We start from the raw sequence: 24,154 nt of genomic DNA, 5'->3' as shown, positions 1-24,154 counted from the left end.
CATCCTCTTTCGCCACCCGCACGCCCAGGCTGAACCTAACTATTTCCGCCATTGGAATAGCTCCTGATTCGAACACTATCTGAGTAGCTGATCCACAAAGCAACTCAAAGACGACCATACAGCGGAACCCATCTGCAGGGATGACTAGCAGCCTTGTGTTTGGTGGTGCTCCTTATGCCGAGACGGCGAAGGGACTGCAACCCCCCAATGATTTCCACGTCCTCCTGCTGCACCTCATTTACTGGCCAGAGGATTAACTCGGAGAGGTTCGAGAGATGTGATGGGTCTCTCTTTATCCACCCTCGCAATGTAGATAGTTGGCTGGGCATGGAAAACAAAAAGCTGTGAAGATGTACAGGAGGCACCCAACGTTGTCCCAAGAGATCCATCAGTTCAAAAGATGTTTCTTCAGAATTGCAACTAATATTTAGGCTTTCGATATGATGTAGGTTGCACAGAGACTTCACAAAACATTCATACAAATCCAAACTACCATCCTTTAAGCAAATCTGAAGCTCCCTCAGCCTTGCCAGTTTGCCAAGCTCTTGTGCAATAATGTTCAGAGAGACCAAGACCCCACTCAACACTTCAATGGATGTAAGATTCTGCAACTCACCAGGAGTTGGAACCACCTTATAGAACCAAACATTTAGGTAGATTAATCTTCTCAATTTAAAAAGAGTGGAAGGCAATTCATCTAGGTCATAGTTGCTTCCAAGATCCAACACCTCCAAAAATTGCAGATTTCCTATGTCAGTCGGGGGTTCACTAATTTGAGTACCTGCTAGACCAAGGTAACTTAGGTGGATTAAATTTCCAACACCCTTGAGGTTAAGCTACAGGCTGCTACTTTTTCCCAGATCACAGTCCGACAAATCAAGTACACGCAGAACTTCAAACCTTGATAGGGCTAACATGATATTAATAGTGGGCGGCAATTCATCTAGCTCATAATTCCTTCCAAGATCCAACACCTCCAAAAACAGCAGGTTTCCTATCTCAGCAGAGAGTTCCCTAATTCCAGTACCTGCTAGGCCAAGGTACCTCAGGTGAATTAAGTGTCCAACACCCTTGAGGTTATGCTGCAGGCTGCTACTTTTTCCTAGATTACAGTCCGACAAATCAAGTACACGCAGAACTTCAAACCTTGACAGGGCTGGCATGATATTAATAGCAGATGTAAAGATAGTAATGGATCTCACTTGTGATATACCAGTGAAATTTCTGAGAGGTGTGCCTTGATGATCTTTATTTCTATCTTGAAGGGACAAACGACGAACATTGACTTGTAAGGACATGCTATCCCCAGTACCATCCAATAACTTAGCAAACTTTGCTTCATGTGACAAGTTGCATATAAGGTCCAGAACCATATCGTGTACACGGCAAGCGGATACCTGGCCTAGATAATCGTATATTGGCTGGATCATACTTCTATTAACGAGTTCATTGAAGTAATTTAATCCGAGCAAAAACAGGCTAGTCCCTTGATTTCCATGGTGGACAAATCCTTCGGCCACCCACTTCCATATCAGTCCATCTCTAATAATCCTTCTATCTTCTGGATATATACATAGGTACAATAGACAAGTTTTCAGATGAGAGGGTAGGTTATAATAGCTGAAAGATAGTATTCTCCGCATCTCAACCAAACTGTTATCTTCTGTTAGTCCGGAGCCAAGGGAGTGGAGCATAATATCCCACTCACGCTTCGGTTTCACCTGCTGGCCACTAGCCAAAGCACTAGCAATAGTAATGATGGCTAGTGGTACTCCACCACATTTCTTCAATATGTCTTCAGACACTTGTTCAAATTCACTTGGACATCCTCTATCGTCATCAGAAAATATTCTTTTATGGAATAGCTTTCTGGAGTCATCAATAGAAAGAGGTTTCATTTTATAAATTGAATCATCAGCCGATGTGCAACATGATTTGGAGACACTGACAATGCGGGTTGTGGTGATTAGCCTACTGCCTAGATTATTCCTGTTGTAGAATGCCAAGTTGATGCCTTCCCACAATTTTTCATCCCATATATCATCAATTATGATGAGATACCTACATTAGTTCAGAATATCAGTGTAAGGTCTATACACATCGCAAAGCTGAGGGTCACATATTCAGAAACAAACCAATAAGAATCAGACATCTGCATCTCAACAATCTGATCTTAAGAACTGTGCATTCTGAACTGCCAATCAAATGATGAATAAAATGAATACAAATTTAAGATTCAATTGAGTAAAACATGAAGAGCAAATTGCTGCATTGATGACATAGACAAAAGTACAATTAATTAGTTCTTCCGATAAAAAAATAAGTGTTTGAACTAAAACCATGGCACTTATTTTGGATCGGTGGGAGTACAACATTTCAAATATTACAATGGTTAGGTAGATCTATTGGAATGATCCGAGCAATGGTTTGCCCACCAATATACTGTATGGCCGCTGTTGAACCTCCTGGAGGCTCAAATTTTACATGGCATTATCCTTTCGAGTATATTCTGCTGATAGTAAGTTTCTAAACAAGGTGAAAAAGGGAAATAGAATGTGATACCGAAGAGCAAATTTAACTTCTTGGTGTATTAAGAGCAAAAGGGTAGCCTTTGGTACATGATTTTTTGTTTATTATTTGGTACAACTGTTATTATGCTCATTATTTATATCTTTAATGAAATGTACAATGTTGAGATGAATTTTCTAGAGCAATGGCAATAAATTGAAGCCATCGCAACTATTGCAACGAGAAGTATTTTACTATTTATTCTGGTAAAGAAGGGGAGGGTGAAACATATATGGTTATACAGTCTTGAAACTTAGTGCCTATACCCTTTGCAGTTTAATGACCTTCATGAAAAAATAATTCTGAACCGGCCTTCTGTGTGATGATTACAATGTATTTATACATTTTATTAGTTGGACAACTAGCATAGGAAACGAACATAGCATAACAGTGTCGTTTCAGCTGTAAGTGTGACATATACCTCTTGTTCTCAAGGAATTCATGAAGCTTGTCGATAAGCTGCCTTTCATCCAACATGGCAACATCTGAGTGAGATTTTCCAAGATCAATGAGGATATCCCTAAAAACCTTCTTGATGTCGGGGTTCCGGCCGACGGGGACAAATGCCCGACAATGGAAATCACCTTTAATCTTGTCGTATACTGCTCTAGCAAGAGTAGTCTTGCCCAACCCTCCAAATCCAACAATGGAGACCTTCTTCAGTCTCTTGTTAGAGGCATCATCGCCCTCCAAGGATAGCAAACTCATGAGTTCCTGATCCCTCTTGCCATATATGCCAACTAGCTCTATTGCTTCTGTGTACAAAGCTCGAAGACAAGGATCGATAGCAATTGGTTCTGTAGGATTAGGGACAACTACCTTGTTCCTGTCATGCCTAGCAGCCACCTTCTGAAGTTCCTCCTGGATGCTCCTCATCGCGTGACCTATCCGGTTCCGATCCTTGCCTTTCTTGAACAACTCGGCCGTCCTCTTCATGAGCCCCTTGAATCCATTGGTGGTGTCATCGGGCAGAATGCGGTCGACGTGCACAAGGAACTTGTCGACGACATCCTCAATCTTGTAGGAGAGCTCTCTGACGTCATCTGCCCAGAGCTTGTCTTGTCTGTCGAGCTGGTCCCGCGGCACCTCATCAATCTTGACGAGGGCAGCGTTCATGCTCTCAAGCTCCTTCCGGAGGTCCTCGATATTTTCCTTGACGCCCTTGTGCAGCTTGTACTCCTCCAGGAGCAGCTTGCCCAGCTTGGGGAGCAGGCTGCCCATGGCACCCGTGACGAGCTCCATGAGATCAGCAGGAGCAGCTGTCTGGACCAATCAGCTGGAAAACTGCAAATCCATGAATGTAGGGAGCTGTAATGCAATCCAAGCTCCAAAACTGAGAGTTGCCAAGCTAAAACTTAGCTAGATCTAGACCAAGCTCACCTCGATGCTTCACGGCAGAGCAGAAGACAGTCGGTGGCTTCGCCTTTGATGCTTCTTCAGCAGAGCAGAACAATGAAGCGGAAGCGGTGCCAAGGCACCAGAGGCCAGATGCGTGAGAATGGCACACGGCGGCGGAGGATCTGGAAGAATAAAAACTTGGTATAATCTATCAATCGGCAGATTAATAAGAAGAGCAAGAAAGATGGGAGGGAAAAATTTACCAGGCCGCTAGCCGATGCATCATGCTCTGAATAATGTCTGGAAATTCCATGGTTCTACTTCTTGCTATTCCACTACCATCCTGGATTCAACCAACACCAAATCGATGGATCAGATTCTAAGCAGGAGAGGTCACCTTTTAGATCCAAGCATTGCCACTTTCGCTGGAAACAAATCTTTCTCACAGAAAAGTAACATACCCCAAATGTCTCTGGCAGTCAGCTGGCAGGGGCGAGCTCGGAGGCAACAAGGGAGCGCAATGGAGAAGACTGAGATGAGAGGGAGGGAGCACTCAGTGGAGACAATAATTACTAGCAGAGGAAGACCCACCAACAGCACTAAGTGGAGACAATAATTACTAGCAGACGAAAATTGCTAGGAAGACCACAATGGAGGGATGCAGAGCCACCACGAGGCCTTGCCTCCGAATAGTACTGCTTTTGGCTGATGTAATTATTCAGCGGGTCATACAGAGACAAGGATTCAGAGAAAATAATTACTCAGTTGGTGGGTCAGTGCACTATTTTCTCTGAATAATTACAGAGTAGTATTGTATATGGTCCATCATTTCTCTGAATCTCTCTCAGTTGGTCAGAGTTAGTGACACTAGTAATTATACTCACTAGCGTTCCTCTTTGCAACTGGTAAGGAATTGAGCCCCTCTGTTCAGTTTGAGAATTTGGGTTTGGTACCGAATACCCATTGCCTTTGAGTACTACTACCAGGGAAAGCTTGTGGGGCCTTTTTTTTAATTCATAGCAGCCATAATTTGAAATATATAATTTGCGTTCATAGCCACCATTTATGTATAACAGAAACATGTCAAAACAAACAATCACAACCAATGTAACAACACACTGGATTTGGATCCATATCAGCCATGACTAAGATAATTCATAAATCAACGAGTATTATTCCTCATACGGTCATACCATCAAATCCAAAAATGCTAGCTTAAGTTGCTAAATGGCAAAATAACTTCAATCGATGTATACAATCTGCTGTAAATCAGACCACTAATCAACTAGAGTTGCTAAACCAAAACACTATACTAGAGTAATCAGCATATATCAGTTAACTACACATGCAACACAATGTTGGCCTTTCAGAAGTATAGGATGCTCCAGACATCACTTGAGCACATGCATTAGGTTTTTCCTATACAAATCTTGAGAGGAACATCTGAGCTCACACCATGAGGCTGAAAACAACAGTCACTAGTTTAGCACTTTGATAAAATACCAATAGGATTTTATCATATTGGCTGAGAGCATCAGAACAAAAAATTATGCACCATGTTGAAGGTAGCACAAGAATCATGCACATGTAGAGCTAACGAATCCCCAGCACAAACCACCAATATCACCGAAAAAGGCTTTCGCCCCGCTTTATAAATAAAGCAAACCGCCACAGAGCATACAAACCCACACAGGTTCACACAGACACACACGAGTCTCACGACTATAGTACAAAGGTTCTGCTGAGGGCAAACCACCAATATCATCACTTCAAGGAATAGTATGGAAGTTCAGAACCTGAAACCTTGCCTACATAATTGGGCGATCGTGAACATCCGCTAAACTGTAACAATAAACACATAGTTTCAGCTCACAACTTGAAACAAAGGAGAGGACTGAGACGAGATGAAGGTAGCACCCAGTGGAGGCGATGAGCAGAGGAAGACCCACAACAGCAGTCAAGATAGATACGAATCCCTCGGAATGGCTCATGTGTTTGTTCATCAGTGGGTCGATGCGTTGGATGTGATCGTGAGTGGTAAACAAGAAAGAGAGTAGTGCTTTCGGTGGGTGGGTGGGCGTGGAAAGAAGCCCCCACGGTCCCTCCCAACAACAGTGCTGCTTTTGGCTGATGTGCCTACTTAGTGGGTCATAGAGACACAGGGATTCGGAGAAAATAATTACATACCACTGTATCTGGTCCGTCCACCAGGCACCAGCCATGCTTCACTGCATTTTACTCCTCCCATTTATCTGAATCACTCTCAGTTGCTTGGCCAGTCCATATCATGCATTTATCCCTCTCTCTCCTAAATGCAGACATTTGTCACGTGGTAAATTACTCCTATGCGGTACTCAAAAGCAACCGATACTGAAAATACCCAATGGGTCTCAGGTTCCAATGCACCTGAACTGAAAGAATAATTTAGAAATTGCAAAAAAAAGGTCACAAAATTCTGGAACATTTTGGAAACATACTTGATCTAGTGTTATACTCGTACAAAAAGTTTCAGGAAAGAAAACTGTAGCTGATGAAAACTTCAAGACATTTATCAAGCAGAGTATCATTCTGCATGTTGTCCCAATCAGCCTCAGCTCGCTCAAGCTACAAGGCAACTCCAACTTGGCCCCATTACCTAAATTGTTGCCTTGTTTCGTGACCTCACCAAGCTAAGTCTGTGATACAACATCTCCTGTGAGTGCTTGGTGAGTTGCCTGTCTTGCTTTACCTTGAGATGGTTTGGTCATGAAACAATGGGAAGGTTAGGAGCCTGAACCGCCCATGTCCTGTGTCTGTGTGCTGAAATTTGTGGGGACGTCTGTCCTAAAAACAAGAGAGTGAAGGCAACCTCAACCTAGGCACGCTGCAAACTATGCATCCTCACACGACATTGATCTACAGACAGAAATATAGGAAGGAAGTGAAGGCAAGCAAGTTGTTACGTTATGTTACGCAGATGGCGTCGTTGCTTTCTTGTAGCAGGCCGAGGTGTCCTTCCCAGCAAATCGGCACAGCAGAATGTGCGCGCCATGAAGGTGGAGCTGACTCGGCGCTGTCACCCATGCCATTTGAAATGTCAGACTTATGTTGGTACATTACAGAGAGAAAGGAAAACAGAAAGTAGTACTTACTAGTATTGTGAAAACCACTCTTATATTACTTGGTCATTTTGTCAAACACCTTCCGTGCGGTGACTGAGACATCACCACACAGATGTATGATTAATGCAAGGAGACGGATGGCAGCAGCGAGGGTCAGGGCGTGCTTTGGATTCACTTATGCCCGCGATTCGCAGCCGCCTCCAGAAGAGCGAGGGTCAGGGCGTAGCTGACGAGGGAGGCGGGGGGAGGTGGAGGTAGGCTTGGGCCTTGGGCGCCCCACCGGCGAGCAGGCGGGGGTAGGCTGTGGAGTGCATCCGCGAGCAATGGATAGCGCATGCCCTCCGTCGGGGCCGGAATCACCGCCGGTCGCTGGTAGCGGTGGTCGCTCTGTCGTTGCGGGGAGTCGCAGGGGAGCCTTCCTGCTGATTGTTATTCCACTTCAGTTGTGGCTCCCGAAGTTGGTTCAATACCATCGTTCAGTGTTGATGCATTTTCAGTACTCCCTCCGTTCACTTATATAAGTCGCTTCAGACAAGTGAAATTAAACTGTTTTGCACAATGTCTGAAACATCTACAAAGCCTTATAAAAATGAACAGAGGGAGTAGCATTGTTCAGTTCAGTCAACAAGGTGAAAAAAATTCAATGCAAGTTCTCTGTTGATCATGTCCAGTAGCATAGTTCAGAGCTTTGCATTTTTTTTATCAGCTATTCGTGCCGCTTTGTTTGTTCTTGCTTTCCCTTTATTTATTTTTGCGGGGCGAAAGAGAGAGTTTTCTTCCGTAATAATAGGATTACAATCTCGAGACAACAAGTCCTCACAACACGGAGGGCTCGTGTTCAACCGCACAGCAGTACAAGCTTCGGTACCGCAATACATTCGAAAGCACGAACATTATTTGAAACTAACAAAACAATTCTCTAATTTTTCAACAAAATTTGAAACAGGGAACATTTTCTGAATTTGTGAAAAACATTCAAAATAGGGACATTTTTAAAATTTAGAAAATAATTTAGGAAAAGGAACGCCTTATGGGTTGTAAATATTTTTTCCAAATACACGAACATTTTCCTTAATTGTAATCATTTTTTGCTTTTACTTAACAATGATTAATAAATAAACAAAAATTGAAACCTAAAAAATTGCATTTTCTGGACATTAATTAATAAATATGAAAAAGTGCAAATTCCGAATCTTTTTCTTAAATGAACAAAAAAAATTATAAATTAGAATTTTTGGAAATCATTAAATGTTTTGAAATCCTGAAAAAAAATCTCTATTTCTTATTTTTAATCTATGACAAATAGAAACAAAAAAAATAAGAAAATGAAAAGTCAAAGAAAATGGAAAAAGGAATAGAAAGAATCAGAAAAGAGTAAGAGTAAGCAGGAGAGAAGATAAAAAGAAAAATGTGGTTCACGGCCTCCAAGAGGGTTCCCAAAACTGGAAAAACCCGGCTGGTAAGCTGAGGCTCTAAAACTGGGAACGCTTTTTTGAATGTTTTTATTTGAATTTTTTTTAAAAAAAATTGTCAATATTTTCAAATCCATGATTTTTTTTAAAGTGAAGAACTTTTTCGAATCTGCATGCGCTTGGGCCGCCCAACACATGTCCTACAGGAGCGATGTCCTCGCCTAGCTATGCCGAGACCTAAGTGTTTTATTTTATTTTTCTATTTTTCCAGTTTCACTCTTTTTTCTTTAATTCATTTTTCTCCTTTTTGAATACCAAAATACAAGTTTTAATTAACTGTTTTAAATAATGATTTTAATTTGTTTCCATAAATATTCTTTAAATGATCTTGAAAGAAAGCATTTACTATTTTCAATGTATTTATTAGTTATTGAAAGTGCGTTATATCGACTAGAGGGGGGGGTGAATAGGCGATTTTTATGAATTCTTCACTGAGGAATTTGTCGGTGAGGAAATTCCTTAGCGAAGAACTACTAGCAGCGGAATAAGTACTCAGAAGTAAGCATAACAGAATACAACACATGGTCATCATGATGAAATGAAGACTGGCACAGAGTATAGAAAGTGTAATCACAGGATAACACAAGATGAAGACAAACAGACTGAAAAATTGAACTGAGGAAATTGAGAAAGTCTTTAGTTAAAGTCTTCAAACACAGATATGAACAAACACTCAACACAGTTATGAGGAAATGAAAGGGTTGAGGAAATAGAACCAGTTAAGTTGGTGAAGACAATGATTTGGTAGACCAGTTCCAACTGCTGTCTCAGTTGTACGTCTGGTTGGAGCGGCTGAGTATTTAAACTCAAGGACACACAGTCCCGGACACCCTGTCACTGAGCACGCAGCTCAGGACACCCATTCCTCACCGTATTCTCCTTGAACTAAGGTCACGCAGACCTCGTCCAATCACTCGTGGTAAGTCTTCAGGCAACTTCCAAACCTTCACAGACTTGGTCACTCGGCGATCCACAATTCTTCTTGGATGCTCTAGACCATGACGCCTAACCGTCTGGAAGAAACACAGTCTTCAAAGGTAACAAGCGTCAGATCCATGCAAGATCAATTTCTTCAGTGATGCTCAATCACTTTGGGTTTGTGGGGGTTTGGTTTTGGGTTTTCCTCACTTGATGATTTTCGCTCAAAGTCCTCGAAGGATGGGTTGCTCTCAAATGACAAGTGTCAAGTTCTTTTAGGAGCAGCCAACCACTAGTGGTTGTAGGGGGCGGCTATTTATAGCCTAGGGAGCAGCCCGACATGATAAGACATAAATGCCCTTCAATGATATGACCGTTAGGTGGATAAGATATTTTGGGACAGCTGGCGCGCAGCATAGCAACGGTCGGAAATTTGACTCTCAAATTTCTCAGGGCTATCATGTTCCTCACTGTGTAGGCAATTCGCACTGGCGAATTCCTAACTCCTCAGTAAGAACAAATTCCTCAGTGACCAGAAGAACTTCGTCTCTGTCACTGAAGAAAGTGATTGAACTGTATGAGATTTCCAAAGGCTTCACTCGAAGGGATTGGTAGGTGTAGGATTTTGAGTTGAGCATCACATGGAAATTTTTCCTTAGTATTTCCTCGACCCCCTTTAACAGTATGGTGTTTCCTATGACTCAAGAAAGAGAAAATGAAACTACGAAAACAAAAGTCTTCACGCTTCATGTTCCTCAAATGAATACCAAGTCTTCAAGGTCACACCAATTTCTTCACTTTCAAAGTCTTCAGAAAGTCTTCAGAATATCAAAGTCTTCAGTCGAAGAACTTCATTTTTAGGGGTCGACTTTCTCTGTAAATATCAAACTCCTCATAGACTTATAGACCTGTGTACACTCACAAACGCATTAGTCCCTTAACCTATAAGTCTTCAATACACCAAAATCACTAAGGGGCACTAGATGCACTTACAATCTCCCCCTTTTTGGTGATTGATGACAATATAGGTTAAGTTTTCAACGGGGATAAACATATGAAGTGTAAATACTGATATTGAGGAATATGATTGCAAAATATAGAAGAACTCCCCCTGAAGGTGTGCATAGTGAGGAATTTGCGTTTGAGGCAATGCACATTTGAAGAGTTGAATCATGGAGATCTCCCCCTATATCTTGTAATTCATACACGCATTTGATATATAATATGAAGAATTTGAAATGCATGATGAAATATGGTGCCTGATGTAATTCAGCATGCGTGCAATAATATTAATGAGGAATAAGCATGCAGAATAGCACATCAAAAGTATCAGAGCATAGTGCATTAAAAGTATCAGAGCACCATCCGAAAGTATCAGAGCACCATCGGGTTTAAGATTACAACTCGATCCAATAAAAGTTTCGGAAGAACGAGAGTTGTAACTTAGGAAAAAAACGCCCTTTATATAGACCCACTTGAAGACTAACTCATATTTCTCCCCCTTTGTCATCAAATGACCAAAGGGATTGAAACTGAGGACTAACGCCCCTGAAGAATTTCAAGTTGATGGAGGAGCGCCAGCGTTGTCGGGGTTGTTTGTTGTAGCAGGGCCTTCCGCAGTGTCGTCCAAATCTTCATACTCATCAGTGTCACGCGATGAAGAATAAGAGCTGGCCACCAGTTCAGGAACTTTGACCCTCTTGAATTTCTTCGGAGGAGGTGCAGACCAGTCAAATTCTTCCTTGAAACCCATAGTCTTCAGTTCTTCAGCGCTATAGACATGAGTGAGGACAGCCCAGGTGCGGTTGAAGGTTTCATGAAGGTAGTATTGGTTCTTCTTCACTGCATTGTGTGTTGAGGTCATATTGTGAAGAAGTGCACCAAACTGACGCTTTACCCATTTGTGATTGCGATCAACCTTCTGATGAAGACTGAGGAGTAACTCACGATCAGTCATCACCCTGGGTGCTGTGGCTTGAGGATTTTGCTTGGCTGAGGTATTTGTGGCAGAGTCATGTGTGGCAGAGTCGTTATTGGTAGAGTAAGATGCAGCTAGGCGAAATTGACCATCCAATGGACGAATGCCTTCATCGATCACAGCAGCTGCCTTGCCTTTATCATCAGCAGATGAAACTGTCTGTTTGAGGACTTCAATGGGAGGCAAGTAGCTACCGTGGTTCAGAGTGTCAGCTTTGTAATTCAGTGAAGATCTTGCCCTGATGAATGTCATAATCCAAGGCGCATAGGGCTTCAGCTCGAATGGTGACATAGCAACATTTGCCAGAGTCCTCATGAAGAAATCATGGAAGTTGACGGGAACGCCATGAATGATGTTGAAAAGCATATTCTTCATGATGCCAACGACTTCTTCATCATTTGAGTCGTGGCCTTTGATAGGACTCATTGTCTTCGTCAGAATGCGATAGACAGTCCGAGGCACATAGAGTAATTCCTTGATGAGGAATTTGGTTCGTGGGGCCTGCCCAGGCTTCAAAGGCTTCATGAGCACTTGCATATAGTGATTTGTCAGTTCAGGGTCACTGTAGATGCAACATGCATTGTCATGGGGAGGATCGAGAGGAAGGACACGAAGCAACTCAGTTGCCGGTGCCTTGTAGTGAGTGTTTTCAGTCATCCAATCCAACACCCATGAGTTGACATCTTCAGCGTCTCAAGTGATATGCAGTGTCGCGTAGAACTGAAGAATGAGTTCTTCATTCCAATCGCAAATGTCAGTGCAGAAATTCAGTAATCCTGCGTCATGAAGAACACTGAGGACTGGCTCGAAGCATGGCAGAGATTCCATATCCACGTGAGGAATATGTTCATGATCGAAGATTTTGTCTTTGTCAAACAGCACTGAGGAATAGAAGTTGGCTTGAGTAGCAGTCCAGAAACGCCTCTTCCTTATGTGAGCAGAGTCATAGGGGTTGTAGTCAGTGAAGAATATATGCTCGGAAAAGAAGCTTTCAGCCTTGAACTTCTGTTTGCTTGAGAACGGATCCTTCAGTTTTGGCAGAGGGATGTCAGTGAGTTGCATCACAACCTCAGGAATCGCGAGCTCAGGTTCTTCAGGCTGAGGAATTTCTGGTTCCTCCTCTGGTGCAACCGGAGTATCAGCAGCAGCAGCTCCTTCAGCACTAGTGGCTGGAATTTCTTCATGAACAGAGGGAGTGGGATGAGTTTCTTCAGAGCCCAGTTGAACTGTTGGTGCAGGGGACAGAGGAATCTGTTGGATAGATGTGAAGAGAGGAGTATTGGGATGCTGACTTTCCCAAAAGTCATCATTCATCACAGGTGTGGTGCATCCTATATCCACATCTTCATCTTCAATTTCCTCAATACCAGCCTCTTCAGCTGTGAACTGAGGCATAGGTGAGGAAATGACTGGCGTTGAAGGGATTGCATCCACTTCAATTTCTTCATCAAGCTGCTCTGACGTAGCGGCAGAATGATTTTCTTCATCAGATCCACTTGGGATCACATAGTCTTCTCCAAAAGGAACAAGGTCCTTTGATGGCATGGAGGAAATCGGAACCGCATCAATCGGATTTTCGAGTGAGTTGGTCATTGCCTTCATTTTCTTCGCAGCCGAAGAATTTGACGCAGTTGATGCCTTCCTTTTCTTCACTGCAACTCGCTCTGCAGCCTTGGTCTTCTTCACCTCATAGGCAAATGGAAGAATTGGAGTTGGTGTAGGCGCGGGAGGAGCTGAGGAATCTGGTTGATTTTCTTCAGGCGCAACTGATGCAGTTGCCCTGATCTCTTCAGTTTCTTCAGGCGCACCACTAGTGGATGCCCTGGCAATTTCTTCAGCGGCTGGAATGGAGTCATCAGCCCTGGAACTAGCATTTTCTTCAGCAGGCTGAAAGTCATCAGCGGTGCTGGCATGTTCTTCAGCAGGCTGAGCAGAGTCTGCAGCCTGAGGGTTTTCTTGTTGCGTTGGGGCTGCAACATTTGTGATTTTCTTCGTTAGATTGACGAATCTCACTTTAGCTCCTTGCCAATCAGCATAGTAGGCATCAAAGTCTTTGCTGAGGGCTTGAATTTCAGACTAAGCCTTGAGAAGTTCTTCAGGTGTCATTCTGACAACATTTTTCTTCAGGAGCTTCTCCTTTCTGTATTGCGCTTTCTTGATCTCTCTTGCCTTTTCAAACTTCCATTTCTCTTGAGTGATGAAATGAGTCAGCATGTGACTTTGACCAGGAGTCAGATGAAAATCAGGCATAAGGGTGTTAGGATCCTTGTGCCAGAGGTCAATGTACTCGAGGATTTTCTTCGGATCCAAAAGCAGAGGCACAGATGTGCCTTTGGCTCTAGCGGCCTTCACCTGTCTGTCTCTGATGATTTCTGCAAGTTCTTCATCAGAAGCTTCATCATCAGAAGGCACATGGAATGCCACCTGTTTCTTCTTTGGACTTGGCCGAGGACCGCGTCCAGCTGTTGCTTTAGTCTTCAACAGTGTGGGGCCTGATGAGGAAATTGGTGCAGCTGAGGAACTTGCTGAGACACTAGAGGCAATCGAGAAACCAGCAGTCCTTTGACATGTAGACAGATGCACAGGAGCTGAGGACTTTGAAGGATCTGCTGAGGACTTTGGTGGAGCAGTAGCAGTGTGAGGAATTTGCCGTGAGGGCATTGCTGAGGAACTTGGCCGTGAGGGCGCTGTTGGGGAAGCACTTGGCTTACGAGCAGGCTTCTTTGGCATAGATTTCCTTGGCCTGACCGAGGCCTCAGTTGCAGCAGCAGTGGCAGAATCCTCATTGAATTTCTTCACTGCTTCCTTGGCTTGTCTTGCGAATTTAGCTTGGCGCTTAGCCCATTCTTCAGGAAAGTCCTCACTACTCTTGATGCTGGTGGGGTCAGCTACTTGGCCAGGTGCCAATGTAGCTCTTGGGCATGGAGGATTGAGGGCGAATTTCTTCATGTACTTTGGAGTCACATATCTGTATTCCCTCCATTCCCTTGCCCATCTCCGTTCAATCCTCTTTATGCGCACCTTGCGCTGATTTTTATTTTCTTTGCCAAATTTTGCTTCATCAGGTATGCAATAGTCCTTATAAATGTCATCAGGGATCTCGAAAGCAGTCATGACCTCAGGTTTCTTTCCTCCTTTCTGCGGTCTCTTACCTTCAGCCATATTCTTCAGATGAGGAATTTGAACAATTGAACACTCTGAAGAAGTATGCAATTTTTCTTCGAGGAATGCTGCAAATGAGTTAAGTTGATGAGAACCTAGTGATTCAGCAGTGGACATGAGTACCTGTGAACAGAGTGTATGTGCGAGGAATTTGGAGAGGTCATATGCGTTCTCAGAAGGTTTTTTGAAAAGAACAAGTTTTGAGGAATTTGACCAGATGAACCTTGAAGAATTTCACTAAGCGTTCTTGTCTTAGGTTCCCGAGTTGTACAGATCGAAGATCCACACAATTAGGGAATCTTGAAGGAAATGATTGCTTAGAGAAACAGTTCAAGATCATATGATCTGTGAGGTGTTCATATGTGTGAAGATTTGAAGAATAAACACCTTTGAAGATTTTCAAGAAAGTTTGAGAATCAAAGTGAGTAATAAAAGTAACTTTTAATTACCCGAAGTGAAGAACACGACGAACTGATAAGAACATATGTGAAGTTCGTCAGGTTAGATCTCCCACGCCCTAACTTGGCAGAGGGAGACAACTACAGCGGCGGCGGGGTGAAGATTTCCGCAACCGGCGCGAGTACGACGGCGACGAGGTCGAGGCAGCGAAGCTCTTCCTCACCGGCGACGATGGAGTAGCGGCGGCGCTAGGGTTTGAGGAGCTCGAGCGAGAGAGTAGGGATCGAGCGGAGTAAATGAAGTGAGGAAGGGGAGAGGGGTATTTATAGCCACGGTGAAAAACTGTTCGCCCAAAGATTTTGGGACAAACATGCCCCTGCCCTTTCTCCTTCACGCGACATGTGTCACCCACGTACTGTGTATTTGAGATCGTGTAGGATCGTGGGTGAATAGAATAATGCATCGTGGGATGCGGAACGGTTTGAGCGGTAAAAACGAAAATTTTGGATAAGATTTGTTTTAAAGTCTTGTTCGCAATTTCTTCAGCTGACAAGGACACAGTGAAGATTTTGAACGAGTTTCAAATAGAACGCACATGAAAAATTTGTGAATAGATTGGGTTGAGTATAGCATAGAGGGGGAAGGGTCCGATCACATTCACTTAGCAGAAAACGCAACATGAAGAAATAGCCATAAGTGAATGCTGTAGAGGACATAAACTCATATATCTATATAGCCAATGAATAAAAACGACGGAAACAGTGAAGATTTTGCAAAGTTGAAGAATTTGAAAACTGAAGAATTTCAAAAATGAGGAAAAACTCAAATTGAAGATTTTCAACTTTTTGTGGTGGTGTGACCCACCGTATAAGAATGATGATTTCAGACACCGCGTACAATTGTCGTAGGGTTCTGAGAATCAAATTCTTTATTAATTTCTTCACACTTAGAGTGTTATTCTTCATTGATTGAAGAAAAACATTTCTTCATGTGTTGCACATCTAAGTCATCAATTTTGCACAAGTGTTAGGATGTGTGTCCTTTTCAAAGAACATTCGAAGACTCTAAGATATTTAGCTCACACCGCAACTTGCTAAATCTCTTCTCATCCAAGGGCTTAGTGAAGATATCAGCTAGTTGTTCTTCAGTCTTCACGTGCTCGATGGAGATGTCGCCCTTTAACACATGATCACGAAGAAAATGATGACGAATCTGAATGTGCTTTGTCTTCGAGTGTTGAACTGGGTTGTGAGCAATCTTGATGGCACTCTCATTGTCGCAGAGGAGAGGCACATTCTTCACTTTGACGCCATAGTCCTTGAGTGTTTGCTTCATCCAAAGCAGTTGAGCACAGTAAGAGCCAACAGCAATGTATTCAGCTTCCGCAGTAGACAGTGATACGCAGTTCTGTTTCTTCGAGGACCAACAGACCAAAGATCGTCCGAGGAAATGACAAGTGCCAGATGTTGACTTGCAGTCCACACGATCACCAGCATAGTCAGAGTCAGAATATCCAATGAGATCAAAAGCAGAGCCCTTGGGGTATCATAATCCTAGTGTTGGTGTGTGAGCTAGATATCGAAGAATATGCTTCACAGCCTTATGGTGTGATTCCTTCGGTGCAGCTTGAAATCGGGCACACATGCAAACACTAAGCATTATATCTGGCCTAGATGCACATAAGTACAATAAAGAACCAATCATGGAGCGGTATACCTTGTGATCGAAGTCAATACCATTTTCATCAGTGCATAGATGGCCATTTGTGGGCATAGGAATTTTGACGCTTTTGCAATCTTGCATGCCAAATTTCCTCAGTACATCTTTGAGGTATTTCTCCTGAGATATGAATATGCCATTGCGCTGCTGACGAATTTGAAGACCTAAGAAGAATTTCAACTCTCCCATCATAGACATTTGATATTCTTCACTCATCATATAGGCAAATTCATCACTATAACGTTGGTCAGTACAGCCAAAGATAATATCATCAACGTATATTTGGCACATAAATAGTTCACCATCATAAGATTTAGTAAAGAGAGTAGGGTCGAGTGAACCGGGTGTGAAGCCATTGTTCACGAAGAATTCCTTCAATGTATCATACCACGCCCGAGGGGCTTGCTTGAGGCCATAGAGGGCCTTGTTAAGTCTGAAGACTTTGTCAGGATTCTTTGGATCTTCAAAACCTGGGGGTTGAGCAACATATACTTCTTCCTCAAGCTTACCATTGAGGAATGCACTTTTCATATCCATTTGATATAAGATGATATCATGATGGTTAGCATAAGCAAGTAATATGCAAATAGCCTCAAGTCTAGCAACAGGTGCAAAAGTTTCATCGAAATCAATTCCTTCAACCTGTGTGTAGCCTTGAGCTACCAGTCGTGCCTTATTCCTCACCACAAGGCCATTTTCATCTTGCTTGTTGCGGTAGATCCACTTTGTGCCAATGATATTATGCTTGCGAGGATCTGGACGGTTGACCAGTTCCCAGACATTGTTAAGCTCGAACTGATGTAATTCTTCTTGCATAGCCTGAATCCACTCCGGCTCCAGAAATGCTTCATCTACCTTAGTGGGCTCTGTGATAGAGACAAAAGCATAGTGCCCACAAAAGTTAGATAAATGTGAAGCTTTTGAGCGTGTGAGAGGACCTGGTGCGCTAATGTCATCGATGATCTTCTCCACTTCCACTTCTTTTGCAACGCGAGGATGAGCTGGTTGTCACTGAGGATTTTGATCAACATTTTCTTCAGCACCATTTTCCTCAGTATTTTCTTCAGGTGCATCAGCTCGACGTTCTTCATGAACTGGAATGAATTCTTCAGCAGATTTTTCAGTAGGAATGACATCCTCAGTTGCCTTGAACTTGATAGAATCCTCAGGTGCTGGTTCATCTATCACAGAAGGTAGGTGCTCTCTTTGTGAGCCATTAGTTTCATCGAACCGCACATCTACAGTGTCAACAATCTTGTGAAGAACAATGTTGAAGACTCTGTAGGTGTGAGAGTCCTTTCCGTAACCAAGCATAAAACCTTCATGTGCTTTCGGTGCAAATTTAGAGTTGTGGTGAGGATCTCTAATCCAACATTTAGCACTGAAGACTTTGAAATAACTCACATTGGGTTTCTTGTCAGTGAGGAGTTCATTGGCCGTCTTCTTGAAGAATTTGTGAAGATATACCCTGTTGATGATGTGGCACGCAGTATCAATTGCATCAATCCAAAAATGCTGAGGCATTTTGTATTCATCAAGCATAGTGCGAGCCATCTCAACAAGAGTTCTGTTCTTGCGCTCCACGACGCCATTTTGCTGAGGAGTATAGGGAGCAGATAACTCATGAGTAATACCAAGTTCATCAAGATAATCATCAAGACCAGAATTCTTGAACTCAGTTCCATTGTCACTTCTGATGTGCTTGATCTTCACACCAAAGTTGATTGAAGCCCTCAAGGAAAATCGTTTGAAGACTTCCTGCACTTCATGTTTGTAAGTAACAATGTGTACCCATGTATATCGAGAGTAATCATCAACAATGACAAAACCATATAGAGATGCATCATTAGTGACTGCTGAGTAATGATTAGGTCCGAAGAGGTCCATGTGAAGCAATTCGAATGGACGAGTAGTGGTCATGATAGTCTTTGCTGGATGCTTGGCCTTGGTCATTTTTCCAGCTTCACAGGCTCCGCATAAGTGATCCTTGAGGAATTTGACATTCTCAATGCCAATGACATGCTTCTTCTTCGCAAGCGTGTGCAAATTCCTCATGCCTGCGTGACCAAGTCGTCGATGCCATAGCCAGCCTTCTGAAGCTTTTGCAAGTAGACACACGGCTGGTTGTGGTCCTGTAGAGAAATCAACAATATACAAATCTCCTCTCCTAAAGCCTTCGAAGACTTTGGAATTGTCAGCTTCCATAATCACAACACAACGATACTTGCCAAAGACAACAACCATATCAAGATCACAAAGCATTGATACTGACATGAGGTTGTATCCTAAGGACTCAACAAGCATGACTTTGTCCATGTGTTTATCCTTAGAGATTGCAACCTTACCAAGACCCAATACCTGACTTTTGCCTTTGTCAGCAAAGATGATATGCTTCAGATGTGACGGTGATAAGGGAGCGTCCATCAATAGATTCTTGTCACCAGTCATGTGATTCGTACATCCACTATCGAGGACCCACTCACTAGCTTTGGGTTGATCATCCTGCAGATGAATTAGTGTAGCTTACAATCTCATATGCTTCATCAGTGAAGAATATGATATCAAGTTCATCAGATGAATTTCATCAATCAGTAAACAGATATAGCAGTATGAGGACGTGTGAAATGAAGGTTCATTTCATCATGATTCGCCTGCGTCCTTTCAGGCAAATCTGTCAGGTCCCCAGCAAATTCTTCAGACGTTAAAGCACGTCTGGAGACCTGACCCTGCAGAAGAGATTAGTTCTTTTTCTTCACCACCCACATCTGAAGGGGCGGCAAAGAGTTCATCACTCTGCGAGCATCATACGAGAATGGTGGCATAGAGGCCAAACCATTTCATTTCACATAAGAGGGGTTAGGGTAAGCATATGAATAAGCAGAGAAATTCTTCGAGGATTTATGAACATAATGGTTTGAAGAATAATGCACATATTCATAGCCCTTAGCTCTACCCTGCGAGACAGAGTTGTTAGCACGATGATAATCATATGAGGACTTTGATCCTTTTGAGGAATTTGATCGACATGAGGAATTTGGTCCGTATGAGGACTTGGATCCATATGAAGAATTTGGTCCATATAAAGAATTTGGTCCATATGAAGAATTTGATCTGGGGTTCCTGTTCTTCACAGGTTGTGTCATGAGGACATTCACCTGAAGGCTTTCAAGGCACTTCTTCGGAACCCAGATTTTCTTCATAGGAGAACCATTCCTGCAGTTAGTGCCAACATATCTAGCAAATACTTCACCATTCTGACTTTTGAACAGTTTATAGTTGGAGTCGAATGACTCATCAGAAGAATGAGGAGATTCACATGTAAAGCTAGATAAGTTAGATGGATCAACTGGAGGTCCCTTTGCAGCAACCCATGAGGTTTTGGTGTACTGCTCAGGCTTCCAATATGTTCCATCAGCATTGAGTTTCTTCTCAAAGGCAATACCCTCTTTCCTAGGGTTTCTGTTGAGGATCTGCTTTTTAAGCACATCACAGAGAGTCTGATGCCCTTTGAGGCTTTTGTACATGCCTGTCATATACAATTCCTTCAGCCCTGCATTGTCAGTGATACTAGCAATGTCCTCAGATGAGGAATTAGTGATAGGAGAGGCAGGTGAAGAATTTGTAACAGTTGAAGCACTTGAACATTCAGGTGAAGAATTAGCAGATTCACGTTCAATGCACTTTAAGCATGGAGGAACAAATTCTTCCCGAGAAGCGCTGATTTGTTGAGCTAGTAATGAATCGCGCTCCTTCTGAAGATCTTCATAACTCACTCTTAGCTTCTCAAGATCTTGCTTTCTTTGAAGAAATTCATAAGAAAGTTTCTCATGATCAGATAAGAGAGTATTATCTTGAAGGGCGTCAAACTTGGAATGAAGTCTCTGAAGACATTCACCCAATGCTTTTGACTGATCCATTTCTTTGCCCAACATATCATCACTTTTGTCTAGCATGTTTTGAACTTGTTCCAAGGCTGTTTGTTGTTTAGTGGCAATGCAAACAAGTTTGGTATAACAAGATTCAATATCATCATCAGATCCATCATCATCAGATTCATCGTCACAAAACTCGGATGAGGAGCATTCGGTTACCTCAGCACTGTTTGCCATGAGACATGATGCAGAAGATGATGATTCTGGCTCGAAAGTCATCGTTTTGAGAGATTCCTTGAAGTCCTCAAACCAGGGATCATGACGGGTTCGATGACCTTCATAGACATCAGAGATTCGGTCCCAGATAAGCTTCGAATTGCCAAGATGCATAATGCGCCTGAATTCATCTCTGGATAGGCAGGAACAGATGATATCCTTCGCCAAGATGTCAAGTCGAGTGTACTTGCGAATATCATCAGCGTCCGCCATCTTGCATAGATCAGTGAGACCAATCTTAGTGATGGTCCACAGCTCGCTGTTCATTGCCATGAGGCGCTTCCTCATCATGGCCTTCCACTTGGGATAATCATGACCGTCAAAGATAGGGCATGTCACTTTCTTCATACCTGCGGTCGACATAACTAAAACTCCAGGCGGTTAAACCAAAATCACACAGAACAAGGGAGTATCTTGCTCTGATACCAATTGAAAGTGTGTTATATTGACTAGAGGGGGGTGAATAGGCGATTTTTATGAATTCTTCACTGAGGAATTTGCCGGTGAGGAAATTCCTTAGCGAAGAACTACTAGCAGCGGAATAAGTACTCAGAAGTAAGCATAACAGAATACAAGCATGGTCATCATGATGAAATGAAGACTAGCACAGAGTACAGAAAGCGTAATCACAGGATAACACAAGATGAAGACAAACAGACTGAAGAAATTGAACTGAGGAAATTGAGAAAGTCTTTAGTCAAAGTCTTCAAACACAGATATGAACAAACACTCAACACAGTAATGAGGAAATGAAAGGGTTGAGGAAATAGAACCAGTTAAGTTGGTGAAGACAATGATTTGGTAGACCAGTTCCAACTGCTGTCTCAGTTATACATCTGGTTGGAGCGGCTGAGTATTTAAACTCAAGGACACACAGTCCCGGACACCCTGTCACTGAGCACGCAGCTCAGGACACCCATTCCTCACCGTATTCTCCTTGAACTAAGGTCACGCAGACCTCGTCCAATCACTCGTGGTAAGTCTTCAGGCGACTTCCAAACCTTCACAGACTTGGTCACTCGGCGATCCACAATTCCTCTTGGATGCTCTAGACCATGACGCCTAACCATCTGGAAGAAACACAGTCTTCAAAGGTAACAAGCGTCGGATCCACGCAGGATCAATTTCTTCAGTGATGCTCAATCACTTTGGGTTTGTGGGGGTTTGGTTTTGGGTTTTCCTCACTTGATGATTTTCGCTCAAAGGTTTTCCTCACTTGATGATTTTCGCTCAAAGTCCTCGGAGGATGGGTTTCTCTCAAATGACAAGTGTCAAGTTCTCTCGGAGCAGCCAACCACTAGTGGTTGTAGGGGGCGGCTATTTATAGCCTAGGGAGCAGCCCGACATGATAAGACATAAATGCCCTTCAATGATATGACCGTTAGGTGGATAAGATATTTTGGGACAGCTGGCGCGCAGCACAGCAACGGTCGGAAATTTGACTCTCAAATTCCTCAGGGCTATCATGTTCCTCACTGTGTAGGCAATTCGCACTGGCGAATTCCTAACTCCTCAGTCAGAACAAATTCCTCAGTGACCAGAAGAACTTCGTCTCTGTCACTGAAGAAAGTGACTGAACTGTATGAGATTTCCAAAGGCTTCACTCGAAGGGATTGGTAGGTGTAGGATTTTGAGTTGAGCATCACATGGAAATTTTTCCTTAGTATTTCCTCGACCCCCTTTAACAGTACGGTGTTTCCTATGACTCAAGAAAGAGAAATGAAACTATGAAAACAAAAGTCTTCACGCTTCATGTTCCTCAAATGAATACCAAGTTTTCAAGGTCACACCAATTTCTTCACTTTCAAAGTCTTCAGAAAGTCTTCAGAATATCAAAGTCTTCAGTCGAAGAACTTCATTTTTAGGGGTCGACTTTCTCTGTAAATATCAAACTCCTCATAGACTTATAGACCTGTGTACACTCACAAACGCATTAGTCCCTTAACCTATAAGTCTTCAATACACCAAAATCACTAAGGAGCACTAGATGCACTTACAGTTATGTTAAAAACTCAAAGTATTGGTTTTAAGTCTTTTCAAATTATGATTTTAAATATTGTTTCCTTCAAAGTATCAGTTGGGATGATTTTGAGAATGTCCAAGAAAAATACCATGTTCAATGTAGGGTGTCCCGATCGGCCAGAAGGCTCCGTTTGAGACCACGTTTTTCTCGATATCTGTCAAATGTATGACCAATTGAAGGCACCATGCCGAGTTGTCTTGGTTTTCAACAAACTTTGCATCTTCTGGAGTTTTCTCGGTCAAAAGGGCGATAAATGGCTGGATGTGTCGCAACTTGCATACGGTGTCGGAAATCGTTCAAACATGGCATGGTTGTATACCATATTCAAAGGAGGGTCCGTCTGAAAGTATTTCTGACTTTTTTCCGTCTGAAAGTATGTTGTTTCTCGTCATTCTAGAAATGACCCCAATTTTTTATGGCTTTGTATAACCAATTCAAGGCATCGTAACAAGTTTTTTTTGACAAATTTTGCATTTTCTGAAGATTTCTCGGTAAAAAATATCGATAAATGGTCAGATGTGTCGCAACTTGCATACGACATCGAAAGTCATTTAAACCTAATATGGACGCCTACCACGGTCATGCCGACTTACTTGCAAAAGTTGGGTTCATTTGAAAGATGCCCAAATATAGATCATGTTCAACGGATGGTGTTCGGGGTAGGCCAGAAAACTCCTTCTGAGAGTATGTTGTTTCCCAACATCCTTGAAATGGCCCCATTTATTCCTTGGACTTGTATGACCAATTTAAGGCACCATGTTAAGTTGTTTTGGTTTTCGATAAATTTTGCATTTTCGCAGTTTTCTCGGTCAAAAAATGTTGATGCAAATTATTCATGCCATTCAAACAAAAGTTTATCGATTCTTATTTTTCTCACATTCAAAAAAATGTTCATAGATTCAAAAAAAGTGCGCTGACGAAAAATTTGTTCATCGATTTAAAAACATATCGCCAGTTAAAAAAGGTTCATCGATTGAGAAAATTTTCTGTTTTTCAAATTATTCATGTATTTCAAAATAATGTTAGTTAAATAAAACAAATTCTCCAATTCAATTTTTTTATCAATTCAAAAAAAAATCTCTCATTGTAAAAGTATTAATTGATTCAAAAAATAATCCGAAATTGTAAAATTATTTGTCGATTCAAAAAAAATCTTCACAAGTTTCAATAAAATGTTCACAATTTATAAGAAAAGTAGGAATTTCTTTTTTAAAAAAGTGTCAATTAGAAAATGTTCATGGTTTTGTTAACATCTTTTTACAATATGAAAATTTATTCATATAAATGAAAAAAAGGACAAATGCAAATAATAATAAAGGAACTTGAAA

The 24,154-nt window shown here is 42.2% G+C and overlaps 2 long non-coding RNA genes and 1 pseudogene across 2 annotated transcripts in view; all 3 read right to left on the bottom strand.

Moving 5' to 3' along the window:
- Positions 1–5,980, bottom strand: part of LOC119316629 — a 10,770-nt pseudogene extending 4,790 nt beyond the window's left edge.
- Positions 1–24,154, bottom strand: part of LOC119316648 — a 30,660-nt gene that overhangs the window by 4,790 nt on the left and 1,716 nt on the right. The window lies entirely within an intron of this gene.
- LOC119316654 lies at positions 6,128–7,371 on the bottom strand. The gene is made up of 3 exons (XR_005153134.1): positions 7,038–7,371; positions 6,849–6,958; positions 6,128–6,729 (listed from the first exon to the last, which is right to left on the bottom strand). It is a non-coding gene; the product is annotated as an uncharacterized LOC119316654 (long non-coding RNA).

The sequence above is a fragment of the Triticum dicoccoides genome, chromosome 1B (genome assembly GCF_002162155.2).
Source record: "Triticum dicoccoides isolate Atlit2015 ecotype Zavitan chromosome 1B, WEW_v2.0, whole genome shotgun sequence".
Taxonomy (NCBI): domain Eukaryota; kingdom Viridiplantae; phylum Streptophyta; class Magnoliopsida; order Poales; family Poaceae; genus Triticum; species Triticum dicoccoides.
Note: the sequence above shows the minus strand (reverse complement) of the source record. Positions and strands in the feature narration are given on the sequence as shown.